Raw genomic sequence first — 13927 nt, forward strand, 5'->3', positions numbered from 1 at the left:
ACTTTTACTACCTAGCTGGTTCCATCTATTTATTTACTACTTTTCTCCCAGAATTATGTCAAATGAGGAAAAGCACCAGGTAAAGAGGGGAATAAGTAGCTTCCCCATGATGCAGATTCTGCAGCCAAGTTTCAAGTTAGAAGCAAAGGATAGACATGCTTCTCCTTCCTGTTGACACAAAAACCCTTCTGATAACTGTGGCTGTATCATGTGGTCTGCAATGGATAGCAGAGGCTTCCTTTTAAAGGACAGCACAGCATGAAGCGGTCTCAATGCTTAACAGCACAGACAATTCAAAGTTCCTAGAGTGAGAAAGCAAAGTGTAGGAAACAGGTGTATGCGGGGGGAGTCTTCTAGCAATGTGAAGCCCATCACAATGGAGGTGCTGAGTGTTTAGCACTGCTCCAAGCCATGTCCTTCGGGTCAGTTGTAAGTCTGTATCTTAATTCCATGGATATTCTAGCTGCATTTAGCATGGCCAGCCCTTTCCAGAGCCACCCTAACGGCACCACCAGGGGGGTGCAGACCAGCAGCAACCTCGCCAGACCAGCCTTCCCCATTGGTCATAGCAACAACACGTGTATGGTGGCCTTCTACGCTGGTGGGGAAAACAGTCAGACTGGCCCGGGTAATGCAGGTCTTCAATCATGTCCAGGCTGTCAAACATCTTGGTGTGCTGGAAGTGAACCTGAAACACAGCAGGGAGCAGAGGAAACGTGACACAACTGCAGTTCTGATGGGATCAAGGGTTCAAACTTGGGTGCGAGTCTCAGGGAAATCTGGCAGGGACCCGGAGACTGGGGGGATGGAGCAGGAAAATGATGACCTCCGCCCTCCTTTCTGCCTGTGTCACTGCTCTCCTTTCCTCCCTGTTGTCTGCTTACTGCACTTCCCCTCAGCCTCTCCCCTATACAACAGCTTCAAAACCTTCTCGCATTGGGCCCCTGGACCGATGAGGCTGGCACAGTCCTGGGACGTGGGGGATGTGCATTCCTGGCTGGGAAGCAGGTTCCAGGGCTGTGTAGGGCAGCTGCAGGAGGAGTGGGGCAGGGAGCCTTTACTCCAGGCCTAGGCAGCCCCTGGACCAATGGTGCAGGGACAGTCCTGGAACGTGGGGAATGTGCATTCACTTCAGGATCCAGAACCCAAGCCTTCCTCTTTCTGTCCCCTACCACTGGGATCTGGGGGTCGAAGGTGTATATCCACGTCTGATGTTTTTTGCACTTCAGGAGGATTCACCCTTAGACAGTTTCCAGTTATGGATCTCACCGTCCCAGGCAAATCAGGGATGCAGGGAATCACCTGAGCTGGGAAGAGAAGTGAGATGCCAAATATTGCTCCCTCTCTTCATGACTTTGCAGTGCCTGAGCACATTGCCTGGTTTGGATTCACAGAGATGAGCTAATGGAGCCATGGACACCTAACTCAGGATTTGGATTTCACTCCTGTCTGTGCACACCTCCACTTTTCACAAGAGATGGCACAGCATCACCTCTGCTGGGTCCCTCTTTCACTCTGGTCATTAGTGTCCCAAATGCCCTTGAAATGCCAACCTCAGTGGTGGGCCCCCAATTCTTGCCACCCACCAACTGCAAAAAAAGCAACAAAAGCAACGGAAAGACCCTGAGCAATGCTGAAGCTCCAGTGCAGTAAGAGTCAAGACTTATTGCTGGTTGCAATGACAGCCATAGAAAGGCCAACTTGGAGATCAATGAGGGCTTGGATCATCAGATCCCTCTGCTTCTGGTCACATGCTGGGTCCCAGTTCTTCTTCTCTGTCCCTTGCTACCCTTAAACTGCTCTGCTGACCAGCCCCTCTCCAGCCCCCTCAAAGCTGGGGAACTCAGCTCTTTTTGGGGGGAAGAGTGCCACTTCCTATCATTTCTGAAAAACATTTCATGCAGGCCGACATAGAGACATGTGAGAAACATTCTTGGTGACTGACCCCTTATGAGTCAGCAAATTTGCTAACAAATACATGGAAAAAGAAAGTGTTATGGTACCTGATATTTCTAATTACACATCAAAAAACCCAGTGCATCAGGTGAGCAATTCTGTTAATCTTTTGTCCTTTCCCCAATACTGCTAAGTAGCACTTGCTTCTGAAAGCAGATAGAAAACTTGGAAAGGATGCACTGTGGAATTTCTTCTGTACACAACTAAGTTAAAAGCTAATTCAAACACCTAATCCTTAGGGGAGAAAAAGATTATCATCCCAAATTCCCATGTGTCTATCAAATTTCTGCCATTTCTTTGAAAGCTTCTGCAATTAAAAGCTGAATATGAAGTTTGTCTCAATGATTCAAACAGCCAAACGTTAGTTCTTTAGTTCCCTTTAATTCCCATTAGTTTTGTTTAGTTCTCATTCTGCCATTCTTTAGTTCCCTTTAAAATCCTAAAATATTGCAACGTATATAGGCAAGATTCAGTCCTAATGTTCAAAATTGTTTAACACAGCATCCCCATAGTTAAAAAAGAGATTGAACTGAATCAGACTTACCTGATTTATAACAGAGAGTAAATCAAGAGAAGTGAGTAAAGAGCAGTGTTTTGTGAGTCCTTTTATACAGCTTCAGAAACTGCTTGGTACATGCTAAACACCCTTTATTCAGATGCAAAACGTTCTGTTGTGGATGCCACACCTTTCATTGAAATAATTGTTTTCCTTGTTTTTTTTTTCTGATTATAAGCTGTCCTCAGCAGAATTCTCTTCCTCCACAAAGACGGAAAAGAGAAAGGAGATGGCAACATGATGTACTTAGTCATTGTTTACTCCGAAAGATGATTCAGAAGAAACTCGACCCAAAAAAACAAGAGACGTGAAAGCCAAACATGGATGTGCCTCTGAAATAATTATACTCTTGTTAATGACACATTTACAAGTCCAAAATGCCAAGCCTTATTTAATCCGGCAAAGTGCTACCGTTATCTTGCAACACAATCTCACAGGACTCACTCAGTGGGCTGAAGGTTGCACAAGATGCAGTCAGGACTATCAAGTGTCTAAAGTCATTTAGTGGCAATAATGTGACCTTCACCTCAATGTCCCACTGCTTAGTTTAATAAAAAATAAGGATAATAACAGACACAGAGGATATTCTAATCCTCTCAGAACTTAGGATGCACTACATTAACAATCATTACAGGGGCAAATCATTGCATTTCTACAAATGTCATACTTTCCTACTGGAAGACACCCCTGTATCTAGCAATACGGATACATTGAAAATGCAAATCAAGCTTGCTGGTTTTTAAGTCTTAATTAGGTCATGAGTTATTATGGCCTCAGAATTTGGGGCTTTTTAATTTGCATTATAAAATGATCAGTCGGTTTCTGTCCCTTTTTTGTAAACTATTTCCTTTAAGATTTCACAGACCTGGTATCACTTAGCACAGCAATAAACATCTAGAGCACTCGAAAGAGACAAAGAGGGAAAGACTCTTTTTCTTCCTCAAATTAAATGAAAACTTTCTTGAGGTGTTGTTCTGTTAGAAGGTGGGAAGCTCCTTGCCAAACGTGGCTCCTGCCACACACCAAGTCTGGTCAGGGTTCAGATTAGCTTCATCACCTCAACACACTTCACCTCAGTAAGAACACAAGAAATGCCACACAGGACAGATCGTAGGTCCATCCAGAAGGTCGCAGGTGTCTTACAGTGGATGAGGGCAGGTGAAGGAGAAGAGTATTGAAGCAGAACATAACCATATTGTCTCTTTGGACCCTCTCCATCTGCAGCTCCCAGATGACCAGGAATTTTTTTTGTCTCGCTTGCATATCTTATTAGGCTTTGCATTTGGAAAATATGAAGTTGCCAATAAGTGTCTTGCCTAGCTATGGAAAAAGTCAAGGACATCCATATCATACAGTTTTACAGCTGTAATTCAGAGCTTTCATAAGGCCCCATGCTTTCTTTTCTCCTAATACCATCCTCAGAATTTGCCAGCAGGCAGCTCAGCAGTAGTCTTCTGTTCTGAATCCTGATCCTGCTGCATTGGTGAAACCACTGGCAGTCATTAAACAAATGAAATTTTAATTGACATGCAGGGAAATACAGAGCAAAGCCAAAAGAATACAAAATAACAGAAAAAAAAATTAAATAATACACAATTAAAGTTCAACACTCCAGGTTTTTAAAAAGTGTAAGTGGGGTTCACAAGATGTGTGAATCATCTGAATCCTTCCACAGGTCAATGGTCTGATGTCCATGGGTTTTGGTGACCACAGAATCAGAAAATTTCAGATGCGCACCTGACCATGCTATACAATGGCTCCTTCCCCATTGGAGTTTCAGAAAACCCAGCATATAAGACTGTGGAGCAAATTGGATTCATGCACACGAGAACAATTGGTCCCACCTACGACTGCTCTGCGTACCCTGCAGACTTACCCACAATCCTCCAACTCCAATGGATTCCATAGAGCAAGACCAGGAAGAAGGTTGACCCATAAACTTTTAATTTAAAAGACACCTGGGGGGCAGTTATTTGCCAGTCACAAGCTAAAGTAAAAAAACACAATAATTACAAACATGGAGTGAAACAATTACAGTATTTGGAGGGTTGGCACACATGACACACGCATGTTTTGTAGCTAATAAGGATGTCAGGTATAAAAGATGCCTCAGACGCTTCCGGAGGTCTGACAACTGTATAAAAGAGCTCACAGATGAGGATGCTTCATTCACTTCTCATCTTTTATCTTTGGTGAGCCAGGTAAGTCCAATTCGGCTCAATCTCTTAGAGCTATTTAAGTTTTATATTTAAAAAAAATGATCTTGCACATGTATTTATTGATTTTCAGCAATGTTTAAGGTCTTTCTCTTGTTTTTGTTGCTTTTGTTGCCTTTGTTGCAGTTGGTTTGTTGGCAGGAATTAGGATTTCCTCAAGTGAGGTTGGCATTTCAAGGGCATTTGGGACACTAATGGCCAGAGTGAAAAAGGAACCCAGCTGCGGCAATGCTGCCATGTCTTATGCAAAGTGTAGGTGTGTGCAGTCAGGAGAGACAATCAAAATCCTGAGTTAGGTTTCCATAGCCCCCTTAGTTCAAATGAAGAGACTCAAGCTCCTACAATCCAAACCAGGTAGCAAGTTCCGCCACTGAAAAGCCCAGAACAGAGGGAGTAATATCCAAAACCCCACCTCTCTCCCCAATTGGGGTGATTCCTTGCAGCCCTGACATTTCCTGGGATTGTGGGATCCAGAACTGCCAACTGCCTAAGGCTGAATCCTTCGTGCAGTGCAACAAGTGTCAGAGGTGCAATCCACCTTCGCCCCCAGATCCCAGTGGTCGGAGACAGAAAGAGGAAGACTTGGGTTCTGGGTCCTGAAGTGAATGCACATTCCCCACGTACCAGGACTGTGCCTGCGCCATCGGGCCAGGGGCTGCCTAGGCCTGGGTGCCGGCGCCATCGGGCCAGGGGCTGCCTAGGCCTGGATGAAAGGCTGCCTCCCCCACTCCTGCTGCAGCTGGAGCCTGCTTTCCAGGCAGCATTTTTCAGGCAAAGAAAGTGAGAAGGCTTCAAAGCTGTTTTTTAGGGGAGAGGCTGAGGGCAAGTGCAGCAAAGAGATGAGGGGGAGAAAAGGAGAGGCAGAAAGGAGGGCTGAGGTCAGCATTTTACTGCTCAGTCCCCCAATCTCCAGGTCCCTACCAGTTTTCCCTGAGAGTCACACCCAAGTTTTGACCCTTGATCCCATCAGAACAGCACATGTGTCATGTTTCCTCTGCCCCTTCTGTGCGTTTCAGATTCACCTCCAGCACAGGAAGATGTCTGACAGCCTAGGCATGTTGGGAGACCTGTGCTACCAGGACTCATCCTGTTGTTGGAGACCCCGCCGCAGAAAGCCATGTTATTATTGTTGCTATGATCCATGCACTGGACAGCTAATTTGGCAGGGTATGTGCTGTTGCCCTTTGTGGCGCGGTAGGGGCAGATATGGAAGGTTCTGGCCATGCTAAATACAGATCAAATATTCATGGCATTTGGAGCAACACAGACATGAAAAACAAGATACAGATTCATGACTGACCCGAAGGACATGGCCTGGAGCAGTGCTAAGCACTCAGTACCTCCATTGTGAGGGCTTTGCGTTGCTGGAAGACTCCCTCCCCCATACACCTGTTTCCTACACTTTGCTTTGTCCCTCTAGGAACTTTGCATTATCTGCGTCATTACACATTAAGGCCTTTCCACGCTTTGCTGTCATTTAAAAGGAAGTCTCTGCTCCCGTAGAGTTCACTTGTAATCCATTGCAGACCACTTGACATAGTCACAGCGGTGCAGAAGGGTTTTGGTGTGAACAGGAAAGAGAAGCTCTTTTATCTTTTATCTTTTGCTTCTTTTGCTTAATCTTGGCTACACAAACTGTATCATGGACTATCTGCTGATTCCCCTCTTTTCCTGCTGCTTTTTCTCATGTGCCAATATTCCAGGAAAAAAAAGGTAAATAAATAGATGGAAACAGCTTGGTAGTAAAAATTTGGGAGTATTTGCTCTCTCCTCTGTATCCCTTCTGTGTCTGTATAACTCAATTTCTTCTGTGCATTAACATTACTTTGCAGAATAATATTTGCCTCCTGGGTTTCTTTTCCCCTCCATTCTTTATTTGCAAACCTGTTGGTGAAATTTTCTCATGTTCTCAGCCCAGCACACTGCATGACTTAATTCACATTGAAGTCCTACACAGAGAAGAAAATCAGCCCTGTTAGTGTGCCCTGTACACATGATTGTGTGCCCTGTACTTTTCTCCTAGCCCGGGTGAGGTGTTTGCTATTCTTTCTCATATAGAGCACCTGGTCCTTTTCCGCCGCTGCTCCATGACTGATTATACTGCACTTTCTACACTGGAGAAACATAATGCCAGCACTGAAATCACTCCAGCCCGTTCCGCCTATACTATTAAAAAAAAAGAGTAGTTGCCTCCCTCCCAGTTGCTTCTACTGCCAACCTGGTTTAATCAAAAGCATGGTCAAATTAAGACCAATGAATCTGAAGCAGAACTGATTTGCAAACCTGGTTTTTAAACAAGTCTTTATGAAAAAAGGGGAGCCCGAGGCCTGTGTCCAATCCTATTTGTGCATGTAACTGGAGGCAGTAGTGCCCTATTCCATTTCCCCTGAAATCAGATGATGAAGGTTTTGTCCTGTAGGATTACAGGGGAGAATGGAGATTGCCGAGCTGCTTGAAAGTCCTGGAGTGACGGAGAGCTGGAAATGAAAAGCCAGATACAAATGCACAGCTGAGTTTACCAGCATGGCTTTCAGCAGCTGTCAGCGCCCAGGTCTCTCCCCAACATATGTGACAGTCCTGAGGACTCAGCAGCTCTGTGAAGGTGCCTGATCTATGTATTTCCAATGTTGTGCTGCATGATTGTTTCCTCAGATGCTTCCAGTGACGCCGTTTTTTCTACTTTGGTAGAATAATGGAAACAGTTTCCTTATGGAGAGCATACATAACACCAAAACTAGTTTTACAGGCCCATTTAATTTGGATTTTCAAACTCTCCAGTGACAACAATCAGAGAAGAAACACCAGTTTCTCCATTGCCTTAAATGTGGGGGGTTCTAAAATTTAAAATATATATTTTTTTACAAAAAGAGAAAGAAACCTGCATTGGTTTTTAAATGGAAATTACATTCAAATTAAAAACCTCAAAAAATTAAAGCTGTAACAAGTCACGACCTAATTAAAGCTTAGAAATGAGCGAGGGCGGTCTGCATTGTTAGAGACTCTATTGCTACATACAGGGGTGTCTTCCAGTAGGCAAATATGAACTTTGTTGTAATGCAACAATTTTCCCCTGCAACATCTTTAATGAGTGTTAATGAAGTGTTTTGATTTCCTAAATTCTGAGAACATTAGAATATGCACTGTGGCTGTTATTATCCTTATTTTCTTTGGAAATAAGAGGTGGCACATTGAAGGGAAGGACACATTATTGCCTTGCCAGTAAACGACTTAATATAAGTTGATAGTCCTGACTGCTAGGTATGCAACTAGCAACTGACTGAGTAAGCCCTGTGAGATCGTGTTGTGAAATAACAATAGTGCTATCAATCTCTGATGAAATTAGGTTTGGCATATTGGACTTTATCTCCCTTGTTTTTTTGGGTCAAGATTCATCTGAATCATCTTCTGAAGTAACCCATGATCACGTACATCATGCTGCCATCTCCTTTCTCTTTTCCTTCTTTGTGCAGAAAGAGGAGAATACTGCTGAGGAAAAAGCAAGTCCAGAAGTTTCTTAGCTGCTAATGGAGATGTCAAGTTCAGCAGACAGTACAAGATAGAGAGCTTTGTTATAGGATGTCACATGTTGCTCAAATGAAAAAATGTCCGCCTCTCCTCTGAGGTTGACAGTTCCTAAAAATTAAATCCTCAATGGGAAAGTCCAATTCACCTTAAAACATCCCATTAGTTCCTCTAGGATCATGAACACTTAATCTATGCTGGCTTTTGGGGATAGAGTTGAAGTGTCTTGAGTGCATTTTCGGATGGGGAACATGAAAACCCTCTCTAAGGTACAACCCAGCATCTGAATGACTCTGAACACTTTCTGAGTGTGTGTCGGGAGCTCTGGGACACTCCTCCCCCTTCCTTGCAGTTCTTTGGGTCTTTGTGGGACTATTATACACAAAATTAATTTATGGAACTGTTCTTTAAGATTTCAATGTCGAAATGTTTAGAAAACAGCCAGTTTGCTCTACCTTTGTGGTAAATGGTGAAAACATTTGCATCTGTTCTGAATCAGGCTCATTTCTACGTTTGAAGAGCTGATAATTTTCCCCCCAAAAGGAAACTCTGTGTGTCAGCAAGTTTGACCCTCCTCTCCCAGTGTCACCTCTCTTAAGTCATCTCCATAAAACCATGAATGTAGTTGGGCAAGAAATATTTTGCATGGAAAACACTTGGACTGTGCATGTGGAACACCAGGAAGCAGACAACAGATACTAATTAGGAAAAAACAAGGAAAACAATTATTTCCACTAAAGGTGTGGCATCCACAACAGAACGTTTTGCATCTGATAAACACAAAAGGGTGTTTCTGGTGCACCAGGTAGTTTCAGAAGCTGTATAAAAGGCCTTGCAAACCAGTGCTCTCTACTCGCTTCTCTTGTTTTACTCCCTGTAGAAAATCAGGTAAGTCTGATTCAACTCAATCGCTTTTTAGCCATGGGGATTCTGAATTCAACAATAATTTAACTTTAGGACTGAATCTTGCATATCTACTTTGGGATATTGTAGGGTACTAAAGAACTGCAGAAGCTTTCAAAGAAAAGGCAGGAATCTGATAGACACATGGGACTCTGGGATGGTCGTTCTTATTTGTCACTATGGATTGGGGGTTTGAAAGGTTGAGACTGACAAACTTCACGCCCAGACTTTAACTTAGTTGTGTACAGAAAAAAATCTCATGGTGGATCCTTTCCAAGTTTTCTTCCTGCTTTCAGAACAAGTGCTACTTGGCATTGCTGGGGACAGGACAAAGATTACCAGAATGGTTGTTCTAATCCATTGGGGTTTTGTGTGTGTGTGTAATTAGAAATATCAGTTGCAGCTTCTCAGCTGCTCAGGGTTAGTTAAATCACTTTGAAACCAGCTGCTAGTTTTGCTGTTTTCGCTGGCTTACAAGGGGTCAGGGACTAAGAGTTTTACCTACATGTCCCTACCCCCGGCTCGCATGAAACATTTTCCAAAATTGATGGGAAGTGGCACTCTTCCCCGAGACAAGGGCTGGGTTCCCCAGTTTCAGTAAGTGCTTCAAGGAGAAGGGGGCTGGAGAGGGGCTGGGCAGCAGAGCAGCTTAAAGGGACTGGAGCAAGGGACAGAGAAGAAGAACTGGGACCCAACATGTGACCAGAAGCAGATGGCTTTGGTCATCACATCCCTGATCCATCACTGTTTGTAAGTTGGCCTTTCTATGGCTGTCATTTCACCAACGAATAATGCGTGAGTTTAGCTGCACTGCCCGTTCTGCATTGCTCAGGGTCTTCCCCTTCTTTTTTCTTTTGTTGCAGTTGGTGGGTGGCAGTCATTAGGGAGCCCATAGGTGTCGATGGCATTTGAAGGGCATCTGGGACACTAATGGCCAGAGTGGAAAAGGGACCAGCTGAGGTGATGATGTGCCATGTCTTGTGCAAGATGTAGGTGTGCCCAATCAAAAGTGACAATCAAAATCCTGACTTAGGGGTCCAGGTTGTGTTTTGCTCAAACAAAGAGACTCAAGCTCCTCCAATCCAAACCAGGAAACATATTCAGCCCTTGCAAAACATGGAAAAGAAGGAACAATACCCAATATCCCACCTCTCTCCCCATATTGGGTGATTCCCTGCAGCATTTTGCAGGAAAAGAAAGTGAGGTTTTGAAGGTGTTGTTTAAGGGGGAGACTGAGGGCAAGTGCAGCAAATAGATAAGGTGCAGGAAAGGAGAACAGTGACAAAGGCAGAAATGAGGGCTGAGGTCAGCATATCTCTGCTCAGTACTTCAGTCTCCAGGTCCCTACCAGATTTCACTGAGAGTCGCACCCACGTTTTAACTCTTGTTTCCATCAGAACTGCACATGTATCGTGTTTCCTCTGCTCCCTGTTGTGTTTCAGGTTCACCACCATCCCAACAAGATGTTTGACAGCCTAGACACAGTTGAAGACCTGTTTTACCCAGGCCAGTCTGATTTTCATTGGCTCCCCTACCCTCAAAGGCGATATTGGTGTTGCTGCTATGACCGATACGGAAGGCTAGTTTGGCAGGGCCCATGCTGTTATCCAGGCCCCTGGTATCGCCGTTAGGAACAGCTCTGGAAGGTGATGGCCATGCTAAATCCAGCTCAAACATCCACAGCACTGCGATGAACGAAGACATTAAAAGCAAGATACAGATTCACGGCTCACCCAAAGGACATGGCTTTAAACAGTGCTAAGCACTCAGCACCTCCCTTGTGAGGGCTCAGCACTGCTACAAGACTCCCTCCCCCATCCACCTGTTTCCTACACTTTGATTTGTCATTCTAGGAACCTTTAATTCTCCGCACTGTTAAGCATTAAGGTCCATACATGCTGTGCTGTCACTTGAAAGGAAGATTCTGCTTCCCTAGAGCCCACTTGCAATCCACTGTAGACCCCTGGACACAGCCACAGTGGTGTCAAAGGGCTTTGGTGTCAACAGGACAGAGATGGTCTTTTATTCTTTGCTGCTAACTAGAAACTTGGTTACACAAACTGCATCATGGAGAAGCTGCTGATTCTCCTCCTTATATGGTGCTTTGCCTCGTGATATTTTTCAGGGAGAAAAGAAGTGAATGGATAGATGGAAACAGTTTGGTAGAAAAATCGTCAGCAGCAGCAAAGAAAGAAGTTCACCTTGTAGAAATGGGCCAGATGTAGAAACCCGTTTGTGGCCCTTTTGGCAAACCTTGAGAATATTTGCTGCCTCCTCTGTATTCCTTCTGTGTCTTGTACACACAATTTCTTCTGTGCATTAAAATTCCTCTGTAGCATAATATTTGCCTCCTGGGTTGCTTCCCCCTCCATTCCTTATTTGCAAATGTGCTGGTGAAATTCCCTCCTGTGCAGACCCCAGCATGCAGCATGACTCAGTTCCCACTAAAGTCCTACACAGAGATGAAATTCAGCCCTGGATCATCTTTCCTCCTAACCCAGATGGGGTGTTTGCTGTTCTTTCTCATATAGAGCCCCTGGCCCTCTTCAGCCTCAGCACCATGACTGATAATACTGCACTATCTACTTTCCAGAAACATAATACCAGCACTGAAATCTCTCCAGCCCTTTCTTTCTTAAGTATTAAAAAGAGAGAGGAACCTCAGGTTTTGCTCCCAGTCATTTCAGCCTCCAACCTGATTTACCCAAAACATATCCAAATTAAGAAATATCAATCCTAATCAGAACTCATAGAATCGTAGACAACGAGGGTTGGAAAGGACCTCAGGAGGTCACATCTAGTTCTATGGCCTGCTTGAAGCAGGACCACCCCCAAATAGATTATCCCAGCCAAAGCTTTGTCTAGCTGGGTTTTGGAAACCCCAAGGATGGAGACTACACCACCTCTCTGGGTAACCTGTTCCAGTGTGTTACTACCCTCTTAGTGAGAAAGCTCTTCCTAAAATCTAACGTAAACTTCCTTTGCTGCCACCTGAGACCATTGCTCCTTGTTCTGTCATCTGCCACCACTGAGAATAGCCTAGCCTCTTTCAAACTACCTTTCACGTAGTTGAAGACTGCTATTACGTCTCCTCTCAGTCTCCTCTTCTCTAAATGAAATAAGCCCAGTTCGCTCAGTCTTTCCCCACCAGTCATATCCTCCAGCCCCCAAACCATTTATTTACCCTCCGCTGGACTCTTTCCAACTTCTCCACATCCTTTTTGTAGTGGGGGGCCCAAAACTGGACCCAGGACTCCAGATGTGGCTTTGTGATTGGCCAGTAAAGGGCGCTTCTGTGCTGAGCCACCCACCTCACTGCACCCAATCAGAACCATGATTCAGGTGTCTCCCCTGGGGTGCCTACGTCTGGCCAATGCCCAACCTGGAGTACACCCCCAAGCCTGGGGTAACCGCTGGCACCACCCAGGAGCTAGTCTGCATCAACCTTGTATCTGGGTGCTTCTTATAGCCTGAAGCATTAATAGTAGCTTCCCTAAGTCAGCTGAGCAATGGAGCTAAAAGGCTTACCTAATCCTTCTCAAGCAGGTACATCAAGGCTTGCTATAATGGATAGCTTTATTGATTGGAGAGCGTAAGCATGGGGAGGGGTACAGGTCAGCGAAGTATCAAAACACAAAAAACCTTGAGCAATCAGAAGTGGCTTGGTAGCCTTTACACGCTTCTAGATCACATCTTCCTAAGTTACTAGCTAACATCCAAGTAAGGTATTCACAATTACATCCAGAGTCTGACCAAACTCTTTCTCTGGAGGCTGCTTGGCTTGTTGGCTGTGTTGCAAAACGTGTCTTCCCCCTTCCTCACTCTTATACACCTACTGCAACCCCATCACCATGTTACCACCAGAAGCAGCCCTGTGCTTCCAAATGACATCAGCTGGACCAGGTAAGAGGCGTACTCACACGACCTGCAGTGGCAGGAACCTGAGACAATAGAGGAGCAGGTTCCCCCTAACATTGAAATTTTAACAGCCCAGCCAGTCACGTTGGCAGGGAACACAGGGCTGGGGTTGGGCTGTCTGATACAGCAGCGAGGCAGATTCGGGGCTGATTTCTCCACAGGACTCACTAGTTCTCCATAGAGAAGAAGCACTTCCCATGGCCTACTGGCAACACTTCCACAATGCAGCCTAGGATGCTGTCAGCCTTCATGGCACGCTGATGTCTCCTATTCAGCTTCTTGTCTGCTATCACCCTCAGGTCCTTTTCTGCAGAGCTGCTGCCCAGACAGTCGGCCCCCAGTCTGTCCTGTGGGATTGTTCCATCCTATGTGCAGGTCTTTGTACTTCTCCTTGTTGAACCTCAGGAGATTCCTTTTCAACCGATCCTCCAATTTGTCTTGCTCACTCTGAATCCTACCCCTGCCCTCCAGGGTCTCTACTACGTCCCTCAGCTTGCTGTCAGTTGCAAGCTTGCTGAGGGTGCACTGCATCCCATCTTCCAGGTTGTTGATGAAGACTTTGAACAAAACCGGCCCCAGCACCAACCTCTGGGACACAGTACCTGGGGCCAACTAGACATCGACCCCTTGATTACAACTCTCTGAGCCCAATGCTTCAACCACTTTTCTATCCACCATACAGACCATTCAATCAACGCATACTCCCTTTGTTTGCCTGCAAAAATGTTGTGGGAGACCATATCAAAGGCCTTGCTAAAATCTGAGTACACCATATCGAGCAGTCTCCCCACATCCACACAGCCAGTCACCTCATCACAGAATACAATCAGGTCGGTCTGGCATGACTTCTTCCTGC

The 13927-nt window shown here is 45.1% G+C and overlaps 2 long non-coding RNA genes across 2 annotated transcripts; one reads left to right on the plus strand and one right to left on the minus strand.

The window, feature by feature from the left end:
- Positions 1 to 449: 449 nt before the first annotated feature.
- Positions 450 to 2584, minus strand: LOC102369973. The gene is made up of 2 exons (XR_325535.1): positions 2501 to 2584; positions 450 to 688 (listed from the first exon to the last, which is right to left on the minus strand). It is a non-coding gene; the product is annotated as an uncharacterized LOC102369973 (long non-coding RNA).
- A 6458-nt stretch (positions 2585 to 9042) lies between these two features.
- LOC102370131 lies at positions 9043 to 11494 on the plus strand. The gene is made up of 2 exons (XR_325536.1): positions 9043 to 9138; positions 10596 to 11494. It is a non-coding gene; the product is annotated as an uncharacterized LOC102370131 (long non-coding RNA).
- Positions 11495 to 13927: the final 2433 nt, after the last annotated feature.

The sequence above is a fragment of the Alligator sinensis genome, unplaced genomic scaffold (assembly GCF_000455745.1).
Source record: "Alligator sinensis unplaced genomic scaffold, ASM45574v1 scaffold2050_1, whole genome shotgun sequence".
NCBI lineage: Eukaryota > Metazoa > Chordata > Crocodylia > Alligatoridae > Alligator > Alligator sinensis.